The sequence below is a fragment of the Hordeum vulgare genome, chromosome 2H (genome assembly GCF_904849725.1).
Source record: "Hordeum vulgare subsp. vulgare chromosome 2H, MorexV3_pseudomolecules_assembly, whole genome shotgun sequence".
NCBI lineage: Eukaryota > Viridiplantae > Streptophyta > Magnoliopsida > Poales > Poaceae > Hordeum > Hordeum vulgare.
In genome coordinates, this window is record NC_058519.1 from 109068368 (window position 1) to 109081561 (window position 13194).

The window sequence follows — 13194 nt, forward strand, 5'->3', positions numbered from 1 at the left end:
TTTACCACACAAGACTTCAACATCCCTAACAATTCCCACAGGGCAGATAGTATCTCTATTGGCAAGCTCAATAGTAACATCTATAGGTTCTATCTCAACAGGTGCAATCTCGTGTTTGATTTCATCATATAAGGATTGAGGTATTGCACTAACACTAGCACCCACGTCACATAAGCTATGATAACAATGATCTCCTATCTTAACAGAAACCACAGGCATGCCAACAACAGGCTTATGTTTGTCTCTAGCGCGAGGTTTAGCAATTCTAGCAGCATCTTCACAGAAGTGAATATTATGTCCCTCAACTTCTTCAGACAGAAGATCTTTGATAATAGCAATGCTAGGTTCAACTCTAATTTTCTCAGGGGGTGTAGGTGTTCTAATATAGCCTCTGCGTATCACAGTTGAAGCTTTAGAATGATCCTTTCTCCTAACAGGGAAATATGGTTTCTCAATGTAAGCACTGGGAACAACAGGATCACTATAGGCAATGACTTTCTCTTCAACTGGAGTGGGTTTAACTACATTGACTTATAAAGGAGGATGATATTTAAACCAATTCTATTTGGGGAGATCAATATGAGCAGCAAAGGATTCACACAATGAAGCTACTATCTCACAGTCAAGTCCATACTTAGCGTTAAAATCACTGAAGGTATTTGTCTCAACAAAGGATTTAACGCAATCAAACGTGAAATTCATACCTGACTCCTTACCTTCTTCAAGATCCCAATCTTCAGAGTTGCGTTTAATTCTCTCCAATAAATTCCATTTGAAGTCAATATCTCTCTTCATAAAAGAACCGGTACAAGAAGTGTCAAGCATGGTGCGTTCATCTTGAGAAAGCCGAGCATACAAGTTCTGAATGATAATTTATCTCGAGAGCTAATGATTGGGGCATGAATATAGCATTGATTTAAGCCTACCCCAAGCTTGAGCAATGCTTTCTCTGTCACGAGGCCAAAAATTATGTATATAATTTCGATCACGATGTACTAAATGCATAGGATAAAACTTTTGATGAAATTCCAATTTCAACCGATTGTAGTCGCATGATCCAGTATCATCACATAGCCTATACCATGTCAATGCCTTATCCTTCAAAGATAAAGGAAAGACCTTCTTCTTGACCTCATCCTCCGACACACCTGCAAGCTTAAATAAACCACAAACTTCATCTACATAGATCAGATGCAAGTCTGGATGTGATGTTCCATCTCCTGTAAAAGGATTAGCCAGCAGTATCTCAAGCATACCCGAAGGAAATATTTTCAATAGGTGCAGCAGGTTGAGGAGCAACCATTCGTGCTTTCGTTCAAGGTGAAGATATCCCTAACAAGCCCCTCAAAGGATTAGTATCCATAGTGACAAGTGACAATAAATTTCAGCACACTATATGAATGTTACCTTACCAAGTTCCACTTACCAAAGGCACTTCACTCCCCGGCAACGGCGCCAGAAAAGAGTCTTGATGACCCACAAGTATAGGGGATTGCTACTGCAACAAAAGACCTTCCAACGGCGCGAGAAACACATGCTGATGGGAGACTGTTCTTGTCATCATTCTCCTCAGCCACGGCACCAGGAATCCTTCTGCTACGGCTACGCCTTTAGGGACTTCCTAGGAAAATATGCAAAGGATTTTCCCGTGGCCTTGGAGCCTTGCTGTTGGAGCATATATCTCCATATGTGGTTTTTGTACTTGATGACAATTCCTATGGACTAATGGTTGCCTTAAGTTACATTTGTAGGATTTGTCCATAGGCACTTCTTGAAGTCCATCTGTTGGGTTCAAGGAGTTTATATGATGACCAAGATGGTATTCAAGGTATTATCCAAAGAATGGTCATAGAGACACATGGTTGATCAAGATCTCAGACAAAGAGTAAATCAAGATGATCAACACACAAAGCGTACAAGATGTACCGAGAGGTATCAAGTGATCCCATGGTATGGTAAGCATTGTCCATTACGTGTTTGTGTACTAACCCATGGTCTTCGTGAGAGTTCTATGTGGGGGTTATGTGTGTTTACATGGGCTTGCGTCAAAGGGAAGATCTCATACAACCCATGGAGTATGACGTCAAGTTGTGATCATCATCAATGGTTGATCAAGATCTCAGACAAAGAGTAAATCAAGATGATCAACACACAAAGCGTACAAGATGTACCGAGAGGGATCAAGTGATCCCATGGTATGGTAAGCATTGTCCATTACGTGTTTGTGTACTGACCCATGGTCTTCGTGAGAGTTCTATGTGGGGGTTAGGTGTGTTTCCATGGGCTTGCGTCAAAGGGAAGATCTCATACAACCCATGGAGTATGACGTCAAGTTGTGATCGTCATCAAGATTGCGATGTGCAAGTTCAAGTGGATCAGCGCGAAGATAGCATGCTTGAAGCTTGCCGTCCATTGTGGTGGCAATGGACTTGTGAAGATATGCTGAAGAGTGGCTCACCCATAGTGAGTATGGGGGAGCAATCAACTAGTCTTCATCAAGCCAACACAATCAAGAAAGGTGGTCCATCTTGAGGAAGCCAAGATCATCATCATCTAGCTCAAGAGGACGAGGTGCAAGGTATAGGTTTGCCCTTGATAGGTTTTCTGGTTAGGATAGATTGCTGTTCTATCAAGGGGGGCTCTCAAGTGAGTAGCTTGATCGTATCGTTCGTTGAGAGCTCAAACCATTTGCATCCTTGCATCATACTTCTTGGTTCTTGTTTGGTGTTTCTCTTTGTGAGTATTAGAGCTTATGGTCATCTTCGTGACAAGCTCGAGTTCATCGAAAACGGAGTCCATATGCATCTACTATGATGTTTTCGATGTTGGAGTTTTTGCCGGTTCTTCATTCATAGAGATCTCACATCTCTATATGTTTGGCATATTCATAACCGCATGGTCGCTGTTTGGATAGCCCTTGTCGTCTTGAATCCAACAAGCTTGGGTTTGCTCGATTCGGAGCTCGTATGCGAAAGTTATGGCTGTTTCAATGGCGAGCGGTAGTACCGCTGGACCTAGCGGTAGTACCACTAGAGTTGGCGGTAGTACCACTGGCCCTAGCGGTAGTACCGCTGGCTCGCGGTAGTACTGCCCCTGGTCAGCGGTAGTACCGCTCCAGGAGCTTAGTACCGCCTGCCTAGCGGTTGTTCGTGGACGGACCTTTTTGCGAAGACTTTCTTGGCGGTGGTAGTGCCTTTGCACTACCAGGGGCCCAGCGGTAGTACCGCTGGGGCCAGCGGTAGTACCGCTGGAGTGCCAGCGGTAGTACCCCTAGCTGGCGGTAGTACCGCTGGAGTGCCAGCGGTAGTACCGCTGCAGCCAGCGGTAGTACCGCTGGAGCTCGGGCAGAGAGTGGGGGTAATGGTCTGATTCTTTCCCCCACTATATAAAGGGGGTCTTCTTCCCCCTTGGCCTTATCCATCCGTTGAGCTCTTGTTCTACCTCCATTGTTGACATTCTTAGAGCTTGATTACTCTCAATCCCTCCAATGATTCTTGCTTGTTCTTGAGGGAAAAGAGAGAGGAGATCTAGATCCACATCTCCACCAATCACTTTCTCCTCTATGTGAGGGGAACCCCTTAGATCTTGGTCTTGGAGTTCTTTGTGAGCTCCTTGTTCTTCCTCTCATATTTCTCCATAGCTTTTGTTGTTGTGGAGGGACTTGAGTGTGAGGGACTTGACCACTTCGTGTGTTCTTGCCATTGCATTAGTTGCATCGGTTTGAGTTCTCCACGGTGGTACGTGGAAGTGAGAAGTTGAGAAGCTTACTACCTTTGGTACTTAGTACCCTTGATATTGTTCTTCGTGGATGCTTTGGCGTCCTAGAAGCTTGGTGGTGTCTCGGAGCTCAATCATTGTGGTGTGAAGCTCCGGGAAGCGTCGGGGTCTCCAATTAGGTTGTGGAGATTGCCCCGAGCAATTTGTACGGGTACCGGTTACCGCCCCCAAGGGTTGCCACGTGTACGGGTTCGGTGACCGCCCCCAAGGGTTGCCATTTGTACGGGTTCGGTGACCGCCCTCAAGGGTCCCTTAGTGGAATCACGGCATCTTGCATTGTGCAAGGGCGTGAGGAGATTACGGTGGCCTTAGTGGCATCTTGGGGAGCATTGTGCCTCCACACCGCTCTAACGAAGATTAGCATCCGCAAGGGTGTGAACTTCGAGATACATCATCGTCTCCCCGTGCCTCGGTTATCTCTTACCCGAACCCTTTACTTATGCACTTTACTTTGTGATAGACATATTGTTTATTGTAATATATCTTGCTATCACTTAGTTGTTTATCTTGCTTAGCATAAGTTGTTGGTGCACATAGGTGAGCCTAGTTGTTTGTAGGTTTTGTGCTTGACATATTAAACGTTAGTTTTATTCCGCATTTGTTCAAGCCTAAACCTTAACTATTTTAAAGCGCCTATTCACCCCCCTCTAGGCGACATCCACGTCCTTTTCACTTGCGTTGGTGTTCCCTCGAAGCAGAAAGGGTGATGTAGCGCATCGGTGGTAAGTATTTCCCTCAGTTTTGAGAACCAAGGTATCGATCCAGTGAAGGAGTATCACAAGTGCCATCACAAACAGAAAAAGCCTCCTACCAACGCTATGAAGGGGTTGTCAGTCCCTTATAGATTGTTCGCAAAGTGAGAACTGAAAGCAACAAAGTAACAAAGCAAAGTAAAAGCGGAGGTGTAAACGATAGATGTGAATAGACCTGGGGGCCGTAGTGTTTACTAGTGGCTTCTCTCATGAAAGCAAGTAGACGGTGGGTGAACAAATTACTGTCGAGCAATTGATAGAACCGCGCAAAGTCGTGACGTCATCTATGGCAATGATTATATCTGTAGGGATCACGGCCAAAACAAGTAGACCGATACTTTCTGCACCTACTACTATTACTCCACACGTCGACCGCTATCCAGCATGCATCTAGTGTATTAAGTCCAAAAGAACAGAGTAACGCCTTAAGCAAAATGACATGATGTAGATGGACAATCTCATATCAACGACAGAGCCCACCTTGTTACCCTTGATGGCAACTACTCAATGTGTGCCTTGGTGCCCGTATTGTCACTGTGAAAGGTCACCACATGGTAAGAACCCAAAACCAAGCACTTCTCCCATTGCAATAATCATAGATCTAGTTGGCCAAACAAAACCCAAGACTCGGAGAGACTTACAAGGATATCAAATCATGCATATAAGAAATCAGCAAAGACTCAAATATATATCATAGATAATCTGATCACAAATCCACAATTCATCGGATCTCGACAAAAACACCGCCATAGAAGATTACATCGGATAGATCTCCATGAAGATCATGGAGAACTTTGTATTGAAGATCCAAGAGAGAGAAGAAGCCATGTAGCTACTAACTACGGACCCGTAGGTCTGAAGTGAACTACTCACGAGTCATTGGAGGGGTGATGATGATGATGAAGAAGCCCTCCAACTCCAAAGTCCCCTCCGGCAGCGCGCCGGGAAGGGTCTCCAGATGAGATCTCGCGGAAACAAAAGCTTGCGGCAGCGGAAAAGTATTTTCGAGGCTCCCCTGATTTTTTCCTGATTTTTAGGGAATATATAGGCGCAAGATCTAGGTCAGGGGCGCCAGGGAGGCCACAAGCCTGCCCACCGCCGCCTCCCCCTGGTGGCGGAGTGGGGGCTTGTGGGCTCCCTGCAGCCCTCCTGGCTTGGCCCACAGGCCCCCTCATCTTCTTCTGTTCGGGAAAAAATCATTTCGGGGATTTTATTCCGTTTGGACTCCATTCCAAAATCAGATCTGAAAAGAGCCAAAAACACAGAAAACAGGAACTGGCACTTGGCACTGAATTAAAAAGTTAGTCCCAAAAAAGATATAAAAGGTACATAAAACATCCAAAGTTGACAAGATAACAACGTGAAACCATAAAAAATTATAGATACGTTTGAGACGTATCAGGGATCAATCATAGTCCTTTCGATAAGTAAGAGTGTCGAACCCAACGAGGAGCAGAAGGATCTGACAAGTGGTTTTCAGCAAGGAAATATCTACAAGCACTGAAATTATCGGTAACAAGTGATTGTGTGGTGAGATGATTCGTAGCAAGCACCTAGTAACAAAAGTAGCAACGGTGCAGCAAAGTGGCCCAATCCCTTTTGTAGCAAGGGACAAGCCTGAACAAAGTCTTATAGGAGGAAAAACGCTCCCAAGGACACACATGAGTTTCTGTCATGCTAGTTTCATCATGTTCACATGATTCGCGTTCGTTAATTTGATAGTTTGATATGTGGGTGGACCGACGCTTGGGTACTGCCCTTAAACACATAAACTAGGGTTTAAGCTTCTGTCACTCTAGCAACCCATCATCTACTTACTACTTCCCAATGCCTTCCACTAGGCCCAAATAATGGTGAAGTGTTATGTAGTCGACATTCACATAACACCACTAGAGGAAAAACAACACACAACATATCAAAATACCGAAAGAATACCAGATTCACATGACTATTATTAGCATGACTTATCCCATGTAACTACTCACAAAGCATAATCATACTCATGATCAGAGAGGTGATGAGTAGCATCAAGGATCTGAACATAAACTCTTCCACCAAGTAATCCAACTAGCATCAACTACAAAGAGTAATCAACACTACTAGCAACCTTACAAGTACCAATCGGAGTCGCGAGACGGAGATTGGTTACAAGTGATGAACTATGGTTTGGAGATGAGATGGTTCTCATGAAGATGTTGATGGTGACGAGTCCCCTCCGACGAATCCCCTACCGATGCTATAAGTAGTCATATGAATTTGGTATTCGTTCGATATTTTGATGTGTTGTATGTTGTCTCTCCTCTAGTGGTGTTATGTGAACGTCGACTACATAACACTTCACCATTATTTGGGCCTAGAGGAAGACATTGGGAAGTATTAAGTAGATGATGGGTTGCTAGAGTGACAGTAGCTTATACCCAAGTTTATGCGTTGCTTCGTAAGGGGCTGATTTGGATCCACTAGTTTAATGTTATGGTTATACTTTGTCTTAATTCTTCTTTCGTAGTTGCGGATGCTTGCGAGAGGGGTTAATCATAAGTGGGAGGTTTGTCCAAGTAAGGGCAGCACCCAAGGACCGGTCCAGCCACATATCAAACTATCAAAGTAGCGAACGCGAATCATATGAACATGATGAAAACTAGCTTGACAGAATTTCCCATGTGTCCTCGGGAGCGCTTTACCTCCTATAAGAGTTTGTCCAGGCATGTCCCTTGCTACAAAAGGGATTGGGCCACTTTGCTGCACCGTTGTTACTTTTGTTACTTGCTACTTGATGCGAATCATCTTGTCACACAACTACTTGTTACCGATAATTTCAGTGCTTGCAGAGATTACATTGCTGAAAACCACTTGTCAGATCCTTATGCTCCTCGTTGGGTTCGATACTCTTACTTATCGAAAGGACTACGATGGATCGCCTACACTTTTGGGTCATCAATCACCCAGATGAAACATGCCTGACACAACTCCAAGCATAGCAAGCATAGCAGGGTAAAGCACATTATTGCACAAGAAACTACCAGATATGCTAGGTTGCAAGGTTTAGCTATTTACTGTGGCAATGACACGTCATGCAATGGAATGGGTTCAACTACCGAAGCCAAGCTTTGAAGATATGTGTCCTAATGCAATAAATGAGAGCAGGAGCGAGATCATGGGTTTTTTATCGGAATGATCAAGGGGGTTTGCTTGTCTGACAGTTCCAAAGATAGCAATGAGTCTTCATCAATGTCAACGATCATATCGTCGAAACCATCGTCTACCCAGAGGGAACAACACCGGCAAACACAAAAGAACAACATTTACTCCACGGAAAAGCAACACTATGATGCATGAATATGACATGACAATATGATGTGGTTTGGCCTAATGCACCTAGCAACATATTTAAATGAAGTAGGTTTGAACTCAAGGTTCAAACTCAACTTCATATGTGATGTTACATAATCCAATTTGTACAAAATGTTCAAATACTCCTATTTAGGTTGCTCTATCATGCATGGAATTAATACCAGTGGATTCCTCGGATTTTTTTGTTAAATTTTCATATATAATTTATTTCATTTCGAGTTACTATTGAATTTCTATGAATTTTACAACATTTACAATTTTCTGGAATTAAATTAAAACACAGAAAAAGGAGTCATTGCATCAGCGTGATATCATGGTGACATCAGCTGGTCAAAGGCGCCAGTGCAGGTCAAACCTGAGACTGGGACCCACCTGTATTGGCTCTAGCTTAACAGGGTTATTTAAAAATTTAGCCTAAACTAATTTGGTTAGGTGGGGCCCTATGTTAGTGTGTGGGGTTAATTAAGAGGTGGGGGGGGGGGGGGTTAGCACTAATTAGCTTAACTGACCGACGGAGCCCACCGACCAGTGGCTCACCGGTGAGGCTCAACGCCGGCGACCACAACGCGCGGTGGAGTCCTCGCTGCCGGCCACGGGAGCGGCGGCTGAGGCCACAAGGGCATAGCCCCAGCTCGCCCGCATCCATTCCGACAGGTTTGGGGCGCTAGGGTGGCCGGAGCTGGTGGTACCGACGCCGGAGGCGGCGGCCGGAGCTCGGACAGCTCGGGATCCTCGCTAGGAGCTGCGGGAGGAGGAGCTGGGGGTCGTGGCAGCATCTACATACCCCCACGATCACGCCTGTGTGCTCAAACGAGCGAGGAAGAGGCCCTGGCAATGCCGGCCATGCCCGGCGGCAGGGAGCTCGCGGGTCCGACGGCTAGCGGGGTTAGAGGAGGGGAAACACGACGGGAAGAGCGGGAATTGGACGAGGTGCTCACTGTGGTGCTTCAAGAGCCGACGGCAGGGTCGGGGCGCACCGGAGGTGGCAAATCGGCGGCGGCTTCGATCCTTGAGAGAGAGAGGGCACAGGGGAAAAGAGAGGGAGAGAGGAGGAAGAAGATGAGGCAGAGGTGTCAGGGGCGGCTCAACGGTGCGGGAATAAGTGAGAGGCGATGAGGCAGCCAGGCAGGCACGAGGCGTGGCGCCCTGGCCGTGCTCGCCGTGCTCATCTCGCCTCTGCCTTCTGGCACAGGTTGAAGATGACTGGCAGCTAGCTGGGCCATCTCCTCGTGGGCCTCAGGTAAGTTTGCCCCTTCTTCCTTTTTTTATTATTTGTTTTATGTTTTCTGTCATTTGTAATTTCTTTTTGAGTTAGTAAAAATAGTAAAACAGTTTATAAAAATATTAAATCTTTTCTGGGCACTAAGAGAATTATTCCAAAAGAGCTAGCCAAATTTTCATATTTATTGAAGTTATAATCTCTTTTTTATTATTATTTTATAACTTCAAATGAAATAGTTATTTATTTAATTCAATCAGCAAAAGTGGCCTAGAAAAATATGCATCATCTCTGGTTTATATTTCCACATTTATCCAAAAATGATGAACATTTTAGAAGGCCACTTTGGATCATTGAAAATTATTTTAGTTGAACCTATTTGAATTCAATAATGCTAGGCTTTGATCATACCCAATTCAGATTTAAAGGAAATTAAATATGATGCAATCACAACCATGGACCCTAGTGCATGCTAAAAATGGGAATGTGACAACAGTGTAGTGGCGACGGAGAGGCCTTAAAATTTAGCATGTTTGATACATGTAATTCCAGCAGGAGATACACGTCGACAGTGAGGCTTAATTCAGTTGATTTTTAAGGGCCAGAAATTAACAAATCCCAAGAAGACCACACAACTTGATGTAGTGGGGATGAAGAAGAAGGAAAAGATAGGAGGAGGAGAAACTTAATCAGGGACGTTGGCGTAAAATACGTGAGACGACGACTGATGGGAATGGAGGTGCTCCACTTCTCAACGGGGATAGCGATCTACCGGTTCTTCTGCGGCATAGATGGGCAAACCCGCATGCTCTAAAGGCAGAGAGCTGGTTGCGCATTATTGCTTCTGGGTAACCGGGAGGTGTGGAGGTCGCCGAGGTTGAGTGCGTCGGGGATGCAGGGCTGCACCTCCTTCCAGGAGATCCAACCGGCGTACCTAGATCCGTGAAGGGCGAATGGCAACCAGCAACACAGAAGCTCCATGCTTGTCTATCAAAGGCGGTGATGTTCATGCATAGAATCTTGATGGGAATACCTTGGCTGAATGCTGGAGGGTTGTGTTGGAACGCGCCCACGTCACGCACGTCGATCCACGGCTGAACCATCAGCCTGAGTCTTCAGGTACCCGAACGGCTACTAGACGTCGTGTATATCCTATCCTAGAGATTAGGCACTACCGGCTCATGCCGTTGTAACTCCACGATCTCCCTGCTCCTCTCTCTCTGTAATATGTATATGTACCCGATCGAGTGATTAATACAAGCAGGGTGTGAGTTGCATAGCTTAACTTGGTATCAGACGCGAGCATCTTCGATCCTCCTTCCACCTTCTGCTTCCGGGTTGAGGGTTTAGGGTTACGGTTTAGGGTTTAGGGTTAGGGTTTAGGGTTGATGGTTCACATGCACCCTCCCATACCTACGCTCATTCCCATGCATCCACTCCTTGCACGCCACGTGCCCCGCCTTTACCACCGCGCGCTGTCCCTGTGGTTCCACCCTAGAACGCGCATCGCATGCAGACCCGGAGGAAAACCGGGTTTTCTCAGCCTAAAACTCTTCACGTCGCTGCCTCTGCCATCGGTCCATTCCCTTCCTCCTACCACGTTGCTCTGCGAGATCCCAACTGGCACGCTGCAATGCTAGAGGAATATAACGCACTGATGCAGAATGTTACTTGTTGTTTAGTGTCTCGTCCTGCACGTACAAATGTTGTCACGGGCAAGTGGATTTTTTGGCACAAGTTTCATCCGGATGGCACCCTCGCCCGATACAAAGCATGGTGGGTGCTTCGAGGGTTCACCGAGCAGGCCGACATAGGTTATGCCAAAACATTCAGACCGGTCATCAAGCCGGCCACCATCCGGACCGTCTTGAGGATCGCCGCCGGCAGGGCGTGTCCCATTCACAAGTTGGACGTGAAGAATGTGTTTCTTCACGGCCACCTTGCCGAGACCGTCTACAGTCAGTAGCCGTCCGGCTTCATCGACGTTGCCTCGCCCTCACATGTGTGTCAGCTGAACCGTTCCCTATACGGTCTCAAGCAGGCACCTCGAGCGTGGTTCGCTCGCTTCACGACCTACGTGTGGAAACTTGGCTTCGTTGTGTCGCGGTCTGACTCTTCGCTGTTCGTCATTCGCCACGGTGATCAGCTGGCCTATCTGCTTCTGTATGTCAACGATATCATCCTCACCGCCAGCTCCACCGCCGTTCTCGACTCCGTCATCCAGGTTCTGCATCGCGAGTTCACGATGAGTGACCTCGGCGCGCTCCATCACTTTCTCGGCATCCACTTCACCACCACCGCGCGCGGGTTGTTCCTCTCACATGAACAATACGCCCTGGAGATCCTCGACCGTGCAGGCATGCTTAATTGCAAGCATATCTCCACTCCGGTAGACACATTGGCCAAGCTCTCCACCGACACCGGTCCACTCTTCCACGACCCATCGCTCTACCGCAACTTGGCTCGTGCTCTGCAGTACATTATACCGACGTGCCCCCGAGCTCTCCTACGCCGTCCAACAGTGTTGCATGTTCATGCATGCGACTCCCGATTGCCACTTCCATCTTGTGAAGCGCATCCTTCGCTACCTGCGCAGCACCACTCACCTTGGGTTGCAGATTCATCGTGGCCCCGGCACCGAGCTTGTCGCCTACACCGGCGCCGACTGGGATGGTTGTCCAAACACACGAAAGTCCACCTCAGGCTACTGTTTGTTCCTCGGCCCGAACCTGCTCTCGTGGTCGTCGAAGCGTCAGAACGCCGTCTCGCGGTCGAGCGACAAAGCACAGTATCGGGCGATCGCCAACACCATCGCTGAATGCATTTGGCTCCGCCAGGTCCTCAGTGAACTCCATTTGCCGCCTTCGCGCTCCACGGTGGTCTATTGCGACAACATACGTGTTGTGTACCTATCGATCAATCTGGTGCAACATCAACGCATGAAGCACATCAAGATCGATCTTCACTTCGTCCGAGAGCGTGTGGCTCTTAGTGAAATACGCGTCCTGCATGTATCCACAAGCTCGCAGTTCGCCGACATCTTCATCAAGGGTCTGCCGTCGGGTGTCTTCCTTGAGTTCCGCTCCAGTATCAATGTCACCGAGCCCCATGTTTCGTCTGCCGGGGGGGGGGGGGGGGTAGGAATGCGCCCACGCCACGAACGTCGAGCCATGGCTGAATCATTAGCCCGAGTCTTCAAGCACCCGAACGGCCACTACACGGCGTGTATATCCTCTCCTAGAGATTAGGCACTACCGGCTCATGCCGTTGTAACTCCACGATCTCCCTGCTCCTCTCTCTCTGTAATATGTGTATATACCCCATCGAGTGATTGATACAAGCAGGGTGTGAGTTGCATAGCTTAACTGGCTGGCCATCTGGGTTGTAGGGCTCCCTCCAATGGTGCATTGGTGGGGGTTGAGGGCATCTCCTACTCTTCTAAGATACATACGGAAATCAATATAGCTATGAAAAGATGGACCGATGGGCTTCTTTTATCACTGTTGGGGAACATAGCATGGGGAACAAAAAATTTCCTACCCACACGCAATACCTATCCATGGTGATGATCATCTACGAGAGCGGAGAGTGAATCTACATACCCTTGTAGATTGCTAAGAGGAAGCGTATATAACGCGGTTGACGTAGTGGAACATCTTTGTGATCCAAATCGCAGCCCGTCCCGCGATCTCATCACGATTCATCCCGCGATCCCATCACGATCCATCCAGATCTAGTGTCGAACGGACGGCACCTCTGTGTTCAGCACACGTATAGCTCGATGACGATCCCCACCTACTTGATCTAGAAAGAGGGGTGGAGAGGTAGATGAGTTCTCCAACACGGCTGCGTGGTGGTGGTGGTGGTGGTAAACTAATCCAGCACGGCTTCGCCTAAGCACCGCTGAACTAGAGTAGAGGAGAAACAGATTTAGAGAGAAGTAGAGGGAGCACGTGGAAATTAGGGTTAGGGCTTCCTCTAATTCCTCTAGTATATATAGGAGGGGGAGGGGAGGTGGCAGCCTCAAACCCTTAAGGTTTGGCCGAAATTGGAGGTGGAGGACTCCTACTCCAATCCTACTAGGAGTAGGAATCC